The following is a 17717-nucleotide window of genomic DNA, read 5'->3' as shown; positions in this document are numbered from 1 at the left end:
TTAAGCCATTTGATTAGATTTTTTGCTTTTTCTTAGCATGAATATGAAATATTAACTTCCTTGAGCACCTGAGACTCTTTAATGCTTTATATTAAAAGTTACAAAGATTCCAAGGATCTTAATATATACAATTTTCATTTAACAAATAAACATGACCTCAAAATACAGCTTCCAATTTGAAATTCCAAAATGCTGAAAACTGCTGGGCAAAAGGGCCGTAAGGAAGGGCAGGTATTGAGGGAGAAGAGCCTCTCCACAGGTCTGCCTGCTGTGGCACCGTGTGTCCCATCACGCTGCCCGCCCCACCGCAGGGCACTGGGCCCCTCTGCTAAAATACAGTTGTACCGAAGAGTGTTGATCTGGCCGGCTGTCTTTCATCTCATGGTACCAAGTAATTTGTTTCTTTTAACAGCGGTCTGGTAACATCTAAAACAATGAAAGTGACTACACTTTGCACAATTTTTAGTATCTTGCCCAACATAAGCTCAATTTATTTTTTATGTGAATGAATTACTGAATGGGTAGATAGATGGATGGACTTGAGTTTTTATGTAAAGAAGCAAAAGGAACCTATGAAGCAGGTGTCAGGGTAACTGGACCTGAGAAAATTTTTTGGACATTCAGAGGGCAGCATGTGGGTACCGAGTGTCCTGGAAACATGGGGAAGAACAACAAAAAATCCAGAAGGGAGAAGAAGGGAGGGAAGTGGGGAGTAAACAGCAAAACAGAGACAATAGTATATAATAAATCTTCACAGACCCATCATCAGCTCCAACTCTCATCAACATTTCACCAATCTTGCCTCAGCTATTGCCACCCCCATTTTTTTTCCTAGAGTGTTTCGAAGCCAATCCCAGATACCACATCCTATTGTTTTTGTCCATAGCTACTTAAGTAGAAATCTCTAGCAAATACACAGATTAAACAAAACAAAACAAAAAAAGAAGTTGCAAGATTATGTTTTACATTCTGAAGGTGCTCAGAGAATGTAATCTCTATGTAATTTAAAGATTATTTTATATAATCTCGATGAAAGGGAAGATGTATGCACAAAAATGTTCGTAGTTTTAACTTATAACAGCCCCCAAATTAAAAGAAGCTAAACTAACAGCAGAAGAATGATATTATAAATTACAAAATAGCGCTTGAGGTAATGCAGGCATTCATTAAAATTTGTAGCTGTGAGGACTGCGGAGCCACACTCAGTGCTGGGGGAGTCGCAGCACACAGCCATGCTGCTCTCTGCCCGGCAGAGCTGGAGTCTGGAGCATGTGACTCTGCCTCCCTAGCCACACCTGATTGGACCAAGGTGTGTCCACCTGAACTAGTGACAGCAAATCCACAGGCTGAACAGAAACCTCTGACTTTTGTTGCCTTACTAAATGGAAAAGATAAATTGGGAGGATCAAATCAGTATTTGAAGTAGCCAAGGTGGTGGTGTGTCCTTGTAGTCCCAGCTACTTGGGAGGCTGAGGCAGGAGGATCACTTGAGCCCAGCAGTTCGAGGCTGCAGTGACACTGCACTCCTGCCTGGGTGACAGAGCAAGACCCTGTTTAAAAAAAAAAAAAAATCAGTATTTGACATTAGGCAATCTGGAAAGAGGATGATTGAAAACTCTGGAACTGTAGGGTCATGGAGTTTGTGGTGGCTATTATGGGCAACGCACAGCTGAAATTGTAAGCGTAGAGCAGAAATGCAGAAATAAGCAGAGACCTCCCCCCAGCCCCGACCCCAGAGCCCCTGACAGAGCAGCTTCAGTAGTGGTGGCTTTCCATGTCCTGGCTCCAATTCCTGTGGGGCTTAGCTACCTTAGTTTCCTGTCCTTGAATTTATGTAAGATTAGGCACGTGCATACACACATGCACACCTTTTTTTCTGAGATAATTTAACTTGACTGAGTAATTGTTCCTTGTAACCAAAATAGTCCTAAGACAAAAGTGTTCACAATATAATGTTGAGTGAAAAAAAGAATGCAGCATTTTAACTAGGCTGTATTTATAGCTACATCAAATGATGGCATAAAATCAAGGACTAAAAGTGAACAGAGAAAATGAAAGCAATTAATGTGTTGGAGTGGTGGGATTATGGGTGATTTTCTTTTCCTTTTTTATTTTTGCTACTGCTGTTTGCAGTGGAGACCCTAAAACCTCCTTCTAGTTCAACCCGATCCTCTGGTAAGTCTAGTGCCATGCCCCAGAATGGGGAGAGAATGGTCAAAAGAGGGCAAAAGATTGCAAAACATTCCCCCAAGTGATTCATATTTGCTTCCATGCCTTGACTGAGAACCATTGCTTTTTCAAAGAGAACTGACTTATTACCACTTCCCATGTCTCCCATCTCTGCACCTTTAGTACACATCATTACTCTTTAAGTGTTCTTCTGTCAAAATCCGACCCACCAAGTATACATCAATTCTTTTGCAGAGCAATTTGGCAATATCTATTAATAGTAGAGCTGAAGATGACCTAATAACTTTTGTCTCTGGTAAATATCCTAAAAATACTTCTGCACGTGAGCACAAGGAGACACAAACAGAAATGTTTGTTGCAGCACTGTCTGAAAGATTGAAAAACTGGAAAGAATCTAAATGTCCCTCAACAAAAGAATTGATTTAAAACTTGTGGTAACATACATACACACACACACACACACACACACACACACACACACAGTGGAAAACTATGCAACAGCGAAAACTAGAGCTACATGTATCAACATATATAATCTATAAAGTATGTTGAGCAAAAAGCAATATACAGAAGGATACAGTGTGCTACATATAAAATGACATTATTTCAGAATACATACAGTTGTGATAAAAGTATAATGAAATTTAGGGAATAATAAACACCAAATTCAAGGTCCTAGTTACCACCAGAGAGTAGAGGGAGGGGACTGCAATTGGGTAGGGGAAGACAAATGGCTTTCATTGCACTGGTAATTGTATTGGTTTCTGTGGCTGCTGTAACAAACTACCACAAACTGGGTGACTTGAAACACCAGAAATTTATTCTCTCACAGTTCTGGAGGCCAGAAATCCAAAATCAGTAGCATTGGGACAAAATGAAGGTGCAGGTAGGGCTGTGCTCCTCCGGAGGCTCTAGGGGAGAAACTGTTCCTCACCTCTTCTGGGTCTGGGTGGCTGCCAGCATTCCTTGGTTTACGGCCACATCATTCCAATCTTTAAATCTGCTCTGTCTTCACAGGGCCTTCTCCTGTGTGTATGTATGTGTATGTGTATGTGTATGTGTATGTAGGTATGTGTGTGTATACAATCTCCTTCTGCCTCCCTTTTATAAGGATACACGTGATTGCATTTTGGGCCCACCTGGATAATCTAGCTTAATCTCACCATCTGAAGAGGCTTAATCTAATCACATCTCCAAAGACCCTTTTTCCAAATTTAACATTTACAGGTTTCTGGGATCAATACCTGGTATCTTTGGAGGAGTATTTTTTCAGCCTATCACAGTAATGTTTCATTTCTTAAGATGAATGGCAGGTAACAGCAGATACAGGCTTCCAACTTGGGCCCAGCAGAATGGCTCCTGCAAAAAGGGTGGCCAGAAGAAAAGGGGGCTTTTCTGCCATCAATGAGGTGCCAACCCAAGAATATGCCATCAACATTCACAGGTGCATCCATGGAGAGGGCTTCAAGAAGCACGCCCCTCAGGCAGTCAGAGAGACCCAGAAATTTGCTGTAAAGGAGATGGGGACTCTAGCTGTGCACTCTGATACCAGGCTCAACAAAGCTGTGTGGGCCAAAGAAACAAGGATTGTCTCATACCAGACCTATGTGCGGTTGTCCAGAAAACATAAGGAGGATGAAGATTCACCAAACAAGCTCTGTATATTGATTACCTATGGACTTGTCACCATTTTGAAAAATCTGTAGACAGTGGGAATCAGAACTAACCACTGATTGTCAAATAAAGTTATAAAATCACACACACACACAGACATAGAATCATAGCCCTCCACATTGAGTCCCAGTTCTCTGTGAATGTGTCTTAAGTCAAACATAGACTGTGAGCCAAAGAAAGAGGTCTTCAGGAGTATGAAGAACAATGCAATGAAGGTAACTCAGTAGGAAAGTTAGAAGACTAGGAGTCATGCCTTAAGAGTAGGGTATACACATTTGTCATTTCACATGTGGGGCAATTCTGGATAAGATGAGATCCAGGGCATGACACCTATAACCTGACTCTTGCCGTCTTTAGAATTTTTGGTGAGTCTTTTTTAAGATGTCCAATTATGTTTAAAGAGTGGCCCCTCCTTGAAAAATTCACATTAATGGGAGATCTGAAGACCAAAAACCAAAAACCAAATAAAAAACTTTCAAAACCAAGTGGATTGGATGCTAACTCCTAGCAGTAGACTTTCAAGTATTGTGGACATGTCAGTGGAGAAAAATTCCAGTCACGTTACTAGGCAGCCACCAGTTCTGCCTGCTTTTAATCCAAGCCTTCTCTCTCCCACCCCTCCCAGGCCAAAATTGCTGCCAGTGCTCTGTGAGTCAGCTCTGTCCCCAGGAGGTAACCAATGGGCTCAGGAACTCCTAATTGGCATAGGCAGGGCTGGAGGAAGCAGGTGGCCACTCCTTTGTCAGCACAGTTCAGCTGTGATTAAGGGGATGTTTGTTCTTTGCGTGCAGCCTAGTCCAAGCAGGACTGGTGAGAGCTAGTGTGACCACCACAGAGTCAGAGGATGCCCTGTGTCCTCCCTCCCCAAATGAAGGAGTGGTTAGTAATGATCAGGACCAATCTGACTAGAAGATGCTATGGAAATCCACAAAGTTGAAGCTGACATCTGTGGCATTTTGCTTAAGCGTCTTGTCAACAAAGTGTATTGTGCATTGGAAACAGTCTAGATGGGTCATTTTTGCACCCACAAATTACTAATAAGAATAACCTTTCTATCGTGGCAGACTTACAAGCTGAAGTTGTTGACATTTCATTTGTCAAGTCTCAGCTCAGATGGCATCTCTAGAGGCATCTACCTAAAACTGAGTGCCCCAGTTACCTTCCATCACATCATCCTTTTTGTTTCTTTCTTACCACTTTTTATAATCTGCAATGATCTTGTTTATTTATTTGCTTATGTATTTATTGTCCATCTCTCCCACTAGAATGTAGGCTCTCTGAAAGCAAGAATCATGCGCTTCTTGTATATGCTTGTATACTCAGAGCCTAGGACAGTGCCTGGCACATATTGAGACAATAAATATTTATTAAATAAATGAGTGAGTGAATGAACAAATGAATGCAGATGCTGAAAAAATATCCCAGGACCCAGAAAGAATGAGGCATAGAAGTGAAAACATAACCCAGATATAACTATCTTATATTCAAGTGTGTCAACATATTTGACTGCAATTACTCCCCAGTTTGCTCTATCTGATATGTTCCCACAACTGACCACTGGAATATCATCCCCTTATATGCACAGTCATTTTCCAAATGAGGAAACCGAAGCCCAGCCAAGTGAAGTCACTGAACAAAACTATATAGCCAGTTATAGTTGTGACTTGAAACTTAGATTCTGATTTCTATCAGGGAAGTAATTTACACATAGGATGATTTGGGGTTTTTACCTTATTTTTACCTTTTTCCTACAAACAAAACAAAACTGCACTCTAAGACAAAAAACTATAGTATAAGGCTGGGTGTGGTGGCTTTTGTGTGTAATCCTAGCACGTTGGGAGGCCAAGTTAGGAAGATTGCTTGAGGCCAGGAGTTTAAGACCAGCCTGGGCAACATGGTGAGATCCCATCTCTATAAAAAATAAAAATAAAAAATTTACTATGGTGTAAAGTCAGTGTTACATTTGGCAAGTCAATAGCCACTGCATAGGGGGTTGCATTCCAGGACTAATTGTTAAGGAAGTAACTTTGGCTAGGCTTGATGGTACTCTGTTATTAGAGATGAGTGAGATGAGAACACCCTGCTCCCCAGGGCTACCAGGTACGTGAGATGGTCAACATGGAAGTCTTGGACTCAGACTCTGGTTATTTTTAGCCTTAGGGTGATACTATTTCACGTGGTTAAGGGATAAACTCTACCAGGAAGCAGAGGAACTGAATGACTTTGTGAGACCTTCCCAGATGGCTCCTGGGGGCCATCTGGACAAGGACGGCACAGGAAGCATGAAGAATAGGAGCTCCACACACCCACTTCCCCCTCCTCCCATGAGACTATGCCGCCTCCTTGTGATTTGAGATGCAAATGATTGTGAGTACTTAATACATCAACTGAAAAATATTACTATTTTCTTAATAAGCATAAGTGTTTTATCTGTATCCAGTTCTCATTGTCCCTTTATGTGTTATAGAAAGTATACCCCCAAGCTCATTCATTCATCCTTTCTCCTTTCTCTTTGAAAGTGTCACCCATTCTGAAGCCCATTTTGAATTATAACAGAAAAGTACCACTGTCTGTTATTGAAAGGAGAAACAATTTTTTTTCATTTCAAACAAATAAAAGCCATAAGGTATCATATCTTCTCATAAGTAAGTTCATTGCCAACCAATAGCAAAAGGATTACCCACAGTAAGGGGGGACTTTATGAAGACGAGTGATTTATCAAAGAATAACCTATCTTACAGAACTTTCCTAGCTCTCACATAAACCTCTTTGTTAACTACCATTATTCACTAATTATGTCTAGTATGGTAGCAACCACTCCACCACCACCTTAAAGAAAATATCTCCCTTTAAGTCCACAAAGAGCAAACGATGGGTGATTTCCTAAGAAATTTTCAACACAGAATGACAGCACCCTAGATGTTTAACACAAAACTTGGGGAGAAAAAGGACAAAGCAAAGCAATTTAAAATGAAGAATAATTACTTCTGAATAATAAAACTCAAAGGAAACCATCCAGGTAAGGGGGCAGCTCTCTCGAAACAGAATCCACAGAACAACCCAGAAAATATTGCATTGAGCCACCAAATTCGATACCAGCAAGAAAAAAAAAGTATGGTAACTTTCTGCCTGAGGGACAATGATTGATAGCCTACCCAGTGTTTTCAGTTATTTGCTTTGGGGACTGGTTTGACTCACTCCTGTGTTTTCTGGGTTTGGGTTTTGTTGTTGTTGAGACAAGGTCTTTTTCTGTCACAAAGGCTGGAATGTAGTGGCCCAATTATAGCTCCCTGCAGCTTCAAACTCCTGGGCTCAAGCAAGGCTCCCACCTTAACCTCCCAAGTAGCTGGGATACAGGCACGCACCACCATACCCAGCTGATTTTTAAATTTTCTGTACGGACCAGATCTCACTATGATGCCCAGGCTGATCTCAAACTGTTGGCCTCAAGCGATCCTCCCACCTTAGGTTCCCAAAGTGCTGGGATTACAGGTGTGAGCCATCGTGCCCAGCCTTGACTCATTGTTTGGATTATATCTAAGAAATCCAATCCTCACAAACTAGCTTTGGCAGGAAGGCAGCTAGTTCTTGTTCTTAGAATGACTACCTCCAAAGATAAATCCAACTCGTCAAGTCTAAACTATTTACCTACATTATCTCCCTGATTCTTAACTGTTGTGTTGCCAGCCTGTCTCTCCCACTGAGATGGGCAGGAACCCATCTCACCCATCTTTGTACTCCCTACTTCCAGTGAAGAGGAATGAAGTTAACACAATCGGGTGTGGAGCCTGGCTTAATCAATCCCTTTTTGAGCACTTTTAAAAAAAATCTGTTCTTTTCTTTGTTCCTATCTTTTTGGCATTTTAAGGATATTTAAAATTATTTTGACCCAAAGCACTTCAGACTTCATATTTCAAATTAGCTCACATGAGGTTTACAACATTTTATGAATGATGATGTTGTTTAGTTCCCTTGTGGCTGTTCTTTTTTTATTTACTGTTAATCAAGATCTCAAAAATCACAAAATAATATAGTAATTCTGAAATACGAATTATAAATACCAAAAATCATAAATCTTAATTTGTAGCAAATATTACGGGTGACGGACAGCAAGTTGTGTCAAGCATTTGCGGTTGCGATCCCCCCACAGACTGGTCTTCAGAGTGTCCCGTGACGTCACATCTCAGCCACGGCCGTGCTGCCAGCTGCCTGCTCCCTGCTCCAGCTCAATCTTCGTGGGTCAGCAGCAATTTTGGGTACAAACACTACCTCTTTGAAGGGGGGTGCCTTAGAGTCCAGCTAATGTCTGTAGAAATTCAGCCATTCCATCAAGAAAAAGCAAAATAAAAATGCCAAAAATTAGACAAAAAAATAAATGCCGAAAGAACAATGACTTGGGTACACTGCTTTTGGGAGAACTGGCCTGGAGCCTGCTGGAGTTGCTCTCACTCTTGAGGGAAAGATAAACAAGAAAACCAACCACTTAGATTTGGAAATCACACAGGATTAGGAGGCTGTCATCGAGGGTGGAATGGGGGATTATGGGGACACAGAGGAGGGCTACCTGACCCTGCCTGGAAGAGGTGGGGAAGGCTTCCTTCAGCAGCAAATCCTGAGCCACACTGGGAAAAACAAGCTGGAGTTAGCTGCAAACAGAAGGGGGAGGAGGCAGCATCCCAGGCAGAAGAAAGACTGCCACTCCTCAGGAGCTCAAATAATTCAGTAGCAGCCAGGGCCCAGGGTCCTGTGGAGGAGCAGCAGGATAGGAGACTAGATAGGTGGTCCAAGGTCGGATCACTGACAGCTTTGCAAACCATGACAAGGAGCTGGGATTTCAATCAGAAGGTGAAGGGGAGTGATGGAAGGATTCAATTCTAGGAAATAATTTAACTTGCATTTTAAAAATGAAATCAGAATCCCAACTTATTAATTCATGGTGGGGAAAAAAAGTTCCTAAAGACCAGATCAGAAGCTGGAGTCCTCTGGAAAGCAAACATTCTGTCTTGCCAGGGTCTGATGAGGAAGGGGCTGTGACGCTCAGCCAGCAGGCTAAGGCAACCTCACTCCTGATGCCATGGGCATCCACCCACCGCCCGCCCAGGCACCTTCTCCCTGGGGAGGGCACTGTCCTGAGCACTGAGCGGTGGCTCTGGCAGCAGAGGAAGATGCCGCAGGGATGGGCAGGCCTGAAAGTGGGAGGACCAGTGCACTAAGGTGTGTAATGATGGGCCCTGAACTAGGCGGTGGGGCTAGAAAGGAGAAGGTAGGTTTAGGACAGTTTTAAGAGGCAGAATTGTGTGGATTGAGGAACCAATTGAGTATGGGAAGTGATGGGGAAATAGAAGTCTAAGGTGTCTGGCTGCTGTCAGCCGGAAAGGGAGAGTAAGGGAGTGCAAGTATGTTTGTGTGGGGAGACTACCAGAGGCGCGCCCTGGCTCTGCCACAGCATGGCGCAGACCCGTACACCTGCCAGACTGAATCGCTCCCAGTTTCCAGAAGCGTCATCCTCTCAGGCCTCAGTTTTTGGACACATCAGTGCAGAGGACATGACACCCTTCCCCCTCCCCTACTCTACCTGGCTGACTCTAATTTACCTGCTCATCCTGTCCGTCTGTCGAGACAGGCTTCTCTCTCTCTGCCTTGCTTTCCTTCCCATCCAACTGTTACAGGTTGAACTGTGTCCCCCAAAAGATACCTTGCAGTCCTAACTCCCAGTACCTGCGAATGTGACCTTATTTGGAAATAGGGTCTTTGCATATTGAATCAAGATGAGGTCATTAGGGTGGGCTCCTAGTACAATATGGATAATGTCCTTATAGGAAAGGAAATAGCCATGTGAAGACACACAGGGCGAACACTATGTGCTGACAGAGCAGAGATCAGAGCAATGGGGCTGCAAGCCAAGGAATGCCAGCCACCGCCAGAAGCTGGGGAGAGGAAGGAAGGATTCTCCCAGAGTCTCAGAGGGAGTGGGGTGCTGCTGACACTGTGATTTTGGATTTCTAGCCCTCAGAACTGTGAGAGAATAAATGTCTGTTGTTTACACCTCCCAGTTTGTGGTACTTGTGGTACTTGCCAGCAGCCACAGGAAACTAATATTCCACCATTTCCAAGTGTGGATGCTTCTGTGTTTGTAAATACTGCATGTCCTTTGAGGCATTTACCACCTAGTCTTGTAATTCTTTGTTTTACATTTCTTCATTAAACTATGTGCTCACCTTTAGGGATAAGAATTGTGCATTGGCTGGGCACAGTGGCTCACACCTGTAATCCTAGCACTCTGAGAGCCCAAGATAGGAGGATCCCTTGAGGTCAGGAGTTCAAGACCAGCCTGAGCAAAAGCAAGACCCCCGTCTCAACTAAAAATAGAAAAAATTAGCCGGGCATGGTAGTGCACACCTGTAGTCCCAGCTATTCAGGAGGCTGAATCCAGGAGTTTGACGTTGCTGTGAGTTAGGCTGATGCCACAGCACTCTAGCCTGGGCAACAGAGTGAGACTCTGTCTCAAAAAAAAAAAAAAAAAATTGAGAATCGTGCATCTTTTTACATGCAGCAAACTGTTTGGCACAGTAAATGCTTAATAAATATTTAATGAGAAAAAAATGAGCCAAAGTTCTTGATGGAATTTAGAGATTGGAAGGCCAGGCACTGTGGCTCACGAGTGTAATCCCAGCACGTTGGGAGGCTGAGGTGGGAGGATCACTTGAGACCAGGAGTTTGAGACCAGCCTAAGCAACATAGTGAGACTCTGTCTCTACAAAAAAAAAAAAATAAGTTAGCCAGGTGTGGTGGCTCACACCTGTAGTCCCAGCTACTTGGGAGGCTGAGGCAGGAGGATCGCTTGAGCCCAGGAGTTGGAGGTTGCAGTGAGCTATGATGACGCCACAGCACTCTAGCCTGGGAGACAGAGCAAAACTCTGTCGAAAGAAAGAAGAGAGAGAGAGAGAGAGAGAGAAAGAGAGAGAGAGAGAGGGAGGGAGGGGAAGAGAAGGGAAGGGAAGGGAAGGGAAGGGAAGGGAAGGGAAGGGAAGGGAAGGGAAGGGAAGAAGGAAGGCAGGCTTTAGAGATTGGCAGGAGCTTAGCAGATGGCAGCCGCTGGAAGGGCAGACAGGGATAGACAGTGGACAGGAGCCTCCCGAAGGAGGAGTGTCTCCCTTGGGGAGTGCGTCGGGATGGGCAGAGTGATGATGGAGGAAGCAGTGGCCTTAGGAGGCAAGGAAAAAAACCGGCTCCTGCCCAGCCCTGTGCTCCGTGGCACATGGGTAAACTGCCAGCCATTATTTGTGAGAGCTGCATGACAGAAAAATCAGAATTCTGCTAAGGTGAGGAGTGCAGGCAGCAATGTAGGAAGGCATTTGGGGTCTCAGGCGGGCTGATACTCAGTGGTGTGTACCAGCACAACAGTACCACTTGGTGGGCAGCCACTCTTTTGAGCCTCCAGAATGTTCTCCACCACTTCACCACCTCTGGGTCTCCCCAGTGAGCCCCAAAACAAAAGAGGTAACACTTGGTACAGCAGAGGCCTCTATGAATTCCATGAAACCATGCCTGCATGATGGCCATTTTCCTTCCTGTTTGGTTGGGGCAAGCCCACACCTTTCGGGTTATCAGATATTCTGAATATCACTGTGAGTATAAGCAGTTTGTTTGTGCAGAATGAAGGCTGGAGCCCAGCAGACAGGACTGTGGAGGAGAAGCTGCACTGAGGTGTGCGAATATGACAGTGGGAAAAACGCTGCATGTCCAGGGGGCTGAGGGTGACAGGTCTGGGAGGCCCAGCCAAAGGACTGGCCTTGGGTGTGAAAGGGCTTGTCCACCACAGCATCTGAGTCCCTGAGAGCTGGCTGGACTAGACTAGTTGGCTCCTGGAAGCCGCTGTCCCAGGAGGGAAGGGCTTGGCTGGGTCCCAGAACCGAAAAGATTGAAAGAAGAGTTCAGTGCTTGTGGGGGCAGCAAAAAACATTTGTGCTCAATTCTTCTTAGAGCTATTACAGCACTAACTTAATTGTATTATCTTCTATCCTTCAAGAAGTATAATCTCACATTCAATAAGTATGCTGACTTGATGAACCAGAAGGTTTTGTTCCTGCCCACTCTGTATAAATTTTCTTGATTTCTGTGTCCCTCTGTGGAGGCAGAAAAAATATGAAACAAAAGCAGTTAATGTTTTTATACATTCTCTCTGACCTTGGAAAACCCTGAGGGTGTTTGTTCCACAGCCTTAGTTAATTGTTTCCTTTATGGAGGGACCTAGCAAGATCAAAGTGAGTTTCAGCTCCACAATCTTGCACCTGCAGCCCTTCTGAACACAGAGTCAGACATGCTCTGGATTTTCTTCCGAAATGTGGCAAATAGAATTGCCTTCGACAAAAAAATAAATTAAATAAATAAGTAAAAATAAAAAGAGTGTGGGGTTTGGGTGCCTAAAAAATTTTTTTTAAAAGAATTGTCTTTGACAAGCACAGCTGAGCAGTGTATTTAAGATGTCAGAATATTAGGGGTGTGGTAGATTTTCATAAAATTAAGATAAAATTAGTGTTGATTAGGGGTCTGTCTTGGACAAGGTTGTGCTTCCAAGTAGGTAAACCATTAATGACAGGCAGTTAGAAAGAACATTCTAGTATAGCTGCCCTGCTAAAAAATAAAAAAAATAAAAAAATCAAGAAACAAAGCTAGTTTTCACGTTGGCTTCATTTTTAATTGAATTCCATTCAAGACACTGGCTAGAAAATCTCCATATATGAGAAATCGGGACAGGCAAACTCTTTTGTGCCCTAGAATGTTCTTGATAGGAGATATGAGAAAGGAGTACTGGAAGCCTCCGGCATTTCCTGCTTTATGTTTCACAGATCAAAGTGTGCACGGAGACCACCAGCCCACTCGGCCCGGCTGCTGGATTCCCAAGCCTGAGCCTTTCCCCTCAGTCCCCCTTAGCACCGCTTTCCCCTGGAGGAGTCTGCGGGGAGAAAGCAACACCGGTTTCTCTAGTAAGAGCTTTGTGGTTCCTATTGACGGTTCCCTCCCACCCCTGCTTAGCCTCAGGAAAACTCAGAGGGTCTTGAACAGCATCTAGAGCACGGGCCCACTCGATCAGAACACCTGGCTGACACAGAGGGGAAGACGCACTAGTGAAAGCAGCAGTGCTCTCCCGGAACACAGAACCAGAGCTGGGAGAGACACACAAAACTGGGTGCGTGTGTATGCACATGTGTGTATGTGTGGGTGGAGGGTCTAATAATGAGGAATTTTTTTTAAGAAAAGGTTCTGTGCCTAAAATGAAAAGAAAGGAAATACCTGCTGTACCTGCTGTAGTTTATTTTACTAAATAAACTGAGCAATAGACAGTACTTAGAAAATGGGCTGGTTCTGTATGACTGGGCATACAAAAAAAAAAAATCAAAAACAGAAAAGGGCCTGGTATATAACAGCCCTCAGTGGAGATTTCTGACTGATTGTTGACAGGACAACCTCCTGCTTTTAATGCCTTCTCTATCTACTCAGCAGTCTTTCCAATTTCCAGCATTGTATAATAGCTCTTAATACCTCACTCTGCCATGTAGAACAAGATAGATGATCAGACTGCTGTCTAAGAAATTGATGTTTTTATGGGCACCATTATGCAGGGAGGGGAGATTTCAGAACAGTTTATTCATTTATTCACTGATTCAACCAGCACTTACTGAAGGCTTCTTATGGCAGACGCTGCATTCATTAATCCATGCTGTTGGGCAGTAAGAGGAGAAAGACTTGCACCTGCTCCCGAACAGGCCACAGTAGGAGGCTCAGACACTCAGACAATGATCATACTGTGACATAGACGAATGCAAGCGGTTCTGGGCTCTCAGTGGAGGTGAAGATCCACTCTGCCTGTGTGGGGTCAGGGAAGGAGATGGCCTTTGAACAGGGGTCACTTAAGGGCAAGAATAGGGGACAGCATTTCACACAGATTAGTAAGGGCACGAAAAAGGAAGGGAACATGGGGTGCTCTGGCATCTTGAGAAGGGCAGTGTGACTGGTGTGAAGAACATGGGGAAAGGAAGTGGATGTGAAAAGAAAGGGGCCTATAAAAACAGATGAGGCCATATTGCGAAGGTCGGAGGAATCTGGACTGTATCCTATGCAATGAGGCAGCCACTGCGACTGGTTCCTTGAGTAAAAAACAAAAAAGAGAGAAGGGTCTAACTGTTGGCCTCACGCCTAACACCATGTGTGACAAAGCAGAGTTGAATTTATCAAGTAAGGATCATTCATGATCCATTTTTTTAAATATGAGAACAGTGTGAAGATGAATGGACAGTGAGGAAAGTGGAGGTCTGTAGACCAATCTGGAGATTTTTACAATAGTCAAAGAAAAATGATAATATTAGAAATTTCAGAAATTTCTAATGAGCATAAATACAGTATTAAAGTAAAAAAAAAAGTCTTCCTATTGTGACTTTTGACTAATTAGGCTTCAAAATATATTTAGAGTTTTCCATGAAGTGTTTATATCAATACATTCTGAATCAAAACCTATACTTCTTATCCCATTATGAGTTCATAGAATTATAAAATGCAATAGAATTTGGCCAAACTGACACAATGAAACTGCAAAATATGGCATTGCTTGCTTATTTCTTGCAGCAATTTACAAACAAAACCAGTTAACACTTAAGGAAAATTTACAGCCATGAAAAACTGAGTGATTTCTGGCAGGCACAAGATAAATTCATAGCTTAGCAAAGAAAATAATTCACATTTCTTACTTAACATTTAAAGGCTTGTCACGCTACTTATCCTGCCTTCTTTCTTTCCAGTTTTTGTTTCATAGGTTTTGAAAAGAGTATTTGTCTAGATTCTCTGGATTTAACTAGTTTTTAAAGGGTCAGGAAATATCTAGGGACTAATAAAACTTTTGTGTACCAGAGGGGGACATATACTCTGTGAGTCTTCTCAGAAAAGAATTTTGGACACTTGAAGCCTTTTGTGATGAGGTTCAGGAATCCTTTTTGTAGATGTTTTGGAAGAGAAGAGAAACAGTGGAGTGTTCCATGGTTGCAAATCTAAGCCATCTTTTAAGCAGAAAAATGATTAATCTTTGTTCTTGTCTCTCTCATACTTTTTGTATTTTGTTTAAGTAATCTTGTCCCTGCTACCATGAATTTCTACAATGAATTCATACTGCAAAATCTGTAATCTTCTTGTCCCATGGGGGGATTACCTGAAAAGGAAAAGAACAATATGCTATTCTTGGCAAGAAAAGAATTGTTGCTGACTCAGTGGTCATATTAAGTCACAACTCTTAGGTACTTTTCCAGAGGTTGGGGTGGGGCACTACCCATTTCTCTACTCTGTGAACCTGGTTGATGACTCAAGCCAGCCATGGGAGCCATTGCTAGCTGTGGAACTCTGTTCTTGGTGGGAAACCCAGTGGAGTCGGCCTTAGTAGTCTATTCCAGCAAACAGAGGGCTGATTGACTCAGCCACATAAGCAGGTACTTTAGAAGTGTCTCCTCTCCTCCTCCAAGTATGTTAGATTGGGTCAGGCAACCATGATGAATAAAGTCTTCAGAAAGAAAGCAGAAACAATTGCCAGATCATCTTTAAACATGTATATATTTTTAAATATATGATTTGCCTTGAGCTCAATAGCTACTTCCAGAAACGGAAACCAAAACAGAAGATCTCATTCACAATCCACGTCTTGGCAGCCAAACCCTCAACATGCAGGAAACATGACACAAATACAGCCAAATTCAGTGCTTGAGCTGTTTGGTCCAGATGACTTCCTACAGGAGCAAACCTCAGCAGAGGCATAGAAGGAGAGCTCTGCTTAGAGGCATTTGGAAATCTTTGGGCCACAGTGAGGAATAAAGCGGTTCAACTATTCTAAAATATAAGGAAAAGCAGTACTGGTACTCACAATCTTGCAGCCAAACTAATATTTCATTTTTTTAAGTGTTAAGGAAGTTTTCGTCTGCATTAACTTTTACTGGGGTTGGGAGTGGACAAAATAGTGCAAGGTTCTTCAGAGAACTCTTCATCACTTCCTGTTCTGATGTTTCTTAGTTTATTAACTGTAATAAAACATATTATGTCATACTGTGGGAGCTCTTTTCATTAGAGGGTCTCAAAGCAAGGCAATGCTTAATTAAGGGCCTAGTCACAGTTAGGTTCAGGGTGATGACTGCCAGCCCAAGCAGGAACAAAGCAAATCCGCCCAATAATTTAGAACATACAGGGAAGTTTTGTGTATTCCCCTGAAAATAGGCTTACCACCACTGACCTAAGCTGCTGCTGACAAGGCAGGAGAGGCAACACAGGTGCTGGATGCTGGGATGGAAAGGACCCAGGAAGGGAAGAGAAGTGGCCACCCTGCTTCCCCTCACTGAGAACCCTCTCTCTGCCCCATGGGCTGGACAGGGCTGGCAGGGTCTGAAGTCAGATCCACTGGGAAGTCCTGGCTGGACTGGAAAGAGGGCTCTGGTGGACACTTGGCTGGGAACAGAGGTGGGGCCAGTGCCAAAGGTGGCTGTGGAGGCCCCTGGCTGGGGGAAATCCCTGGAGAACACATTCAGCTCTACAACTAGCAAAGGTGTTTCCCCTCTGCACTTCCTGCTCACTTCCCTTCCATTATCTCCATCCAGCATTCATTCGCCCCTTTCCTCTGTGCTAGGAACTCAGCTGGGGGCTGGAGGTCAGATAATAAAACCAGAATCATTTTCAGGAACCCTGCAGCCATTTCTGAGGAGCAGAGGCCTAAGGACACAGAACTGACCATGGTCCTCAAGGCACAAAGCCCTGTTAAGGGAGATGACACTTGAGCCCAGAGACAAGAGACCTGACAGATTGCTGCCATAGGGGTAAGATGGGGTAGAATCCTCCCTCTCACCCCACACCGGTGGACTAGGAACCAGGTGTCAGCTCAATCTAAGGAAGAACTTTCTGAGTCAGAGCTGTCCAAAGATAAAATGAACTGTGTTGGGGTGTGGCAACTGCTGGCCACTGAGGCTGCTGGAGAGAGAGGCTGGAGAGCCACCTCATGGGACTGCTTGATAAGGTCCCTTCCAGACCTAGACGTCTGTGATCCACAGGGGCTGGTCCACCGGAGGTGGCAGTTCTGGGTGGCTCAGTCTGCGCTGCTCTGATCTGTTGTGAGGGTGACAAAGAGGCCTGATCAGGAAAGGGGAATAGAAAAGACCCTGGAGAGGAGTGGGCTGTAGACTACAGATGGAAGCGGGAGGAGAGGGGGTGCATAGGGTGGCCATAAAGTACCACAAACCAGGTGGCTTTAAACAGCAGAAAGGTACTGTCTCAGGTCTGGAGGCTTGAAGTCCACAGTCACAGTGCAGCAGGTGTGGTTCCCTCTGAGGGCTGTGAGGACAGTCTCTTCCCTCCCTCTCCCCTGGCGTCTGGTAGCCCAGGTGTTCCTTGTCTTGCAGGCACCACCCCACCCTCCATCTCACGTGCCGTTCTCCCTGATGGTCTTCACGTGCTGTGGACGGGCTAGGTGACAGTAGTGGTCACTTCCTCTTTCTGCCCATGAGCTTCTCCAGTGGTAAAGAGAGGTTACGCTATTCCAATGCAGACAGACATTCTACGATTTCATAGAAGTCAGTATTCTGTGATTTCATAATAGGTCCCTAAGGCCCACTCCAATGCTGATATTCCATGATTTCATAAGGAGTTAAGCTTTTTATGCGGGTTAAATGGAAAGAGGAGATATTATTCTGAAAGTCAGCTAACATCTTTGGGGACTGGCGTCAGCTCTAAGCCTCAGTTTGCTGATCTATAAAATAGAAATATGGCCTCATAAGGTGGTAGGAGTGAGGGTGCTTGAGAGATGTACGAGTCTGTACAGAGGCAACCCGGGA

This window comes from Lemur catta, chromosome 1 (assembly GCF_020740605.2).
Source record: "Lemur catta isolate mLemCat1 chromosome 1, mLemCat1.pri, whole genome shotgun sequence".
NCBI classification, from domain to species: domain Eukaryota; kingdom Metazoa; phylum Chordata; class Mammalia; order Primates; family Lemuridae; genus Lemur; species Lemur catta.
This window is presented reverse-complemented; position numbering follows the sequence as displayed.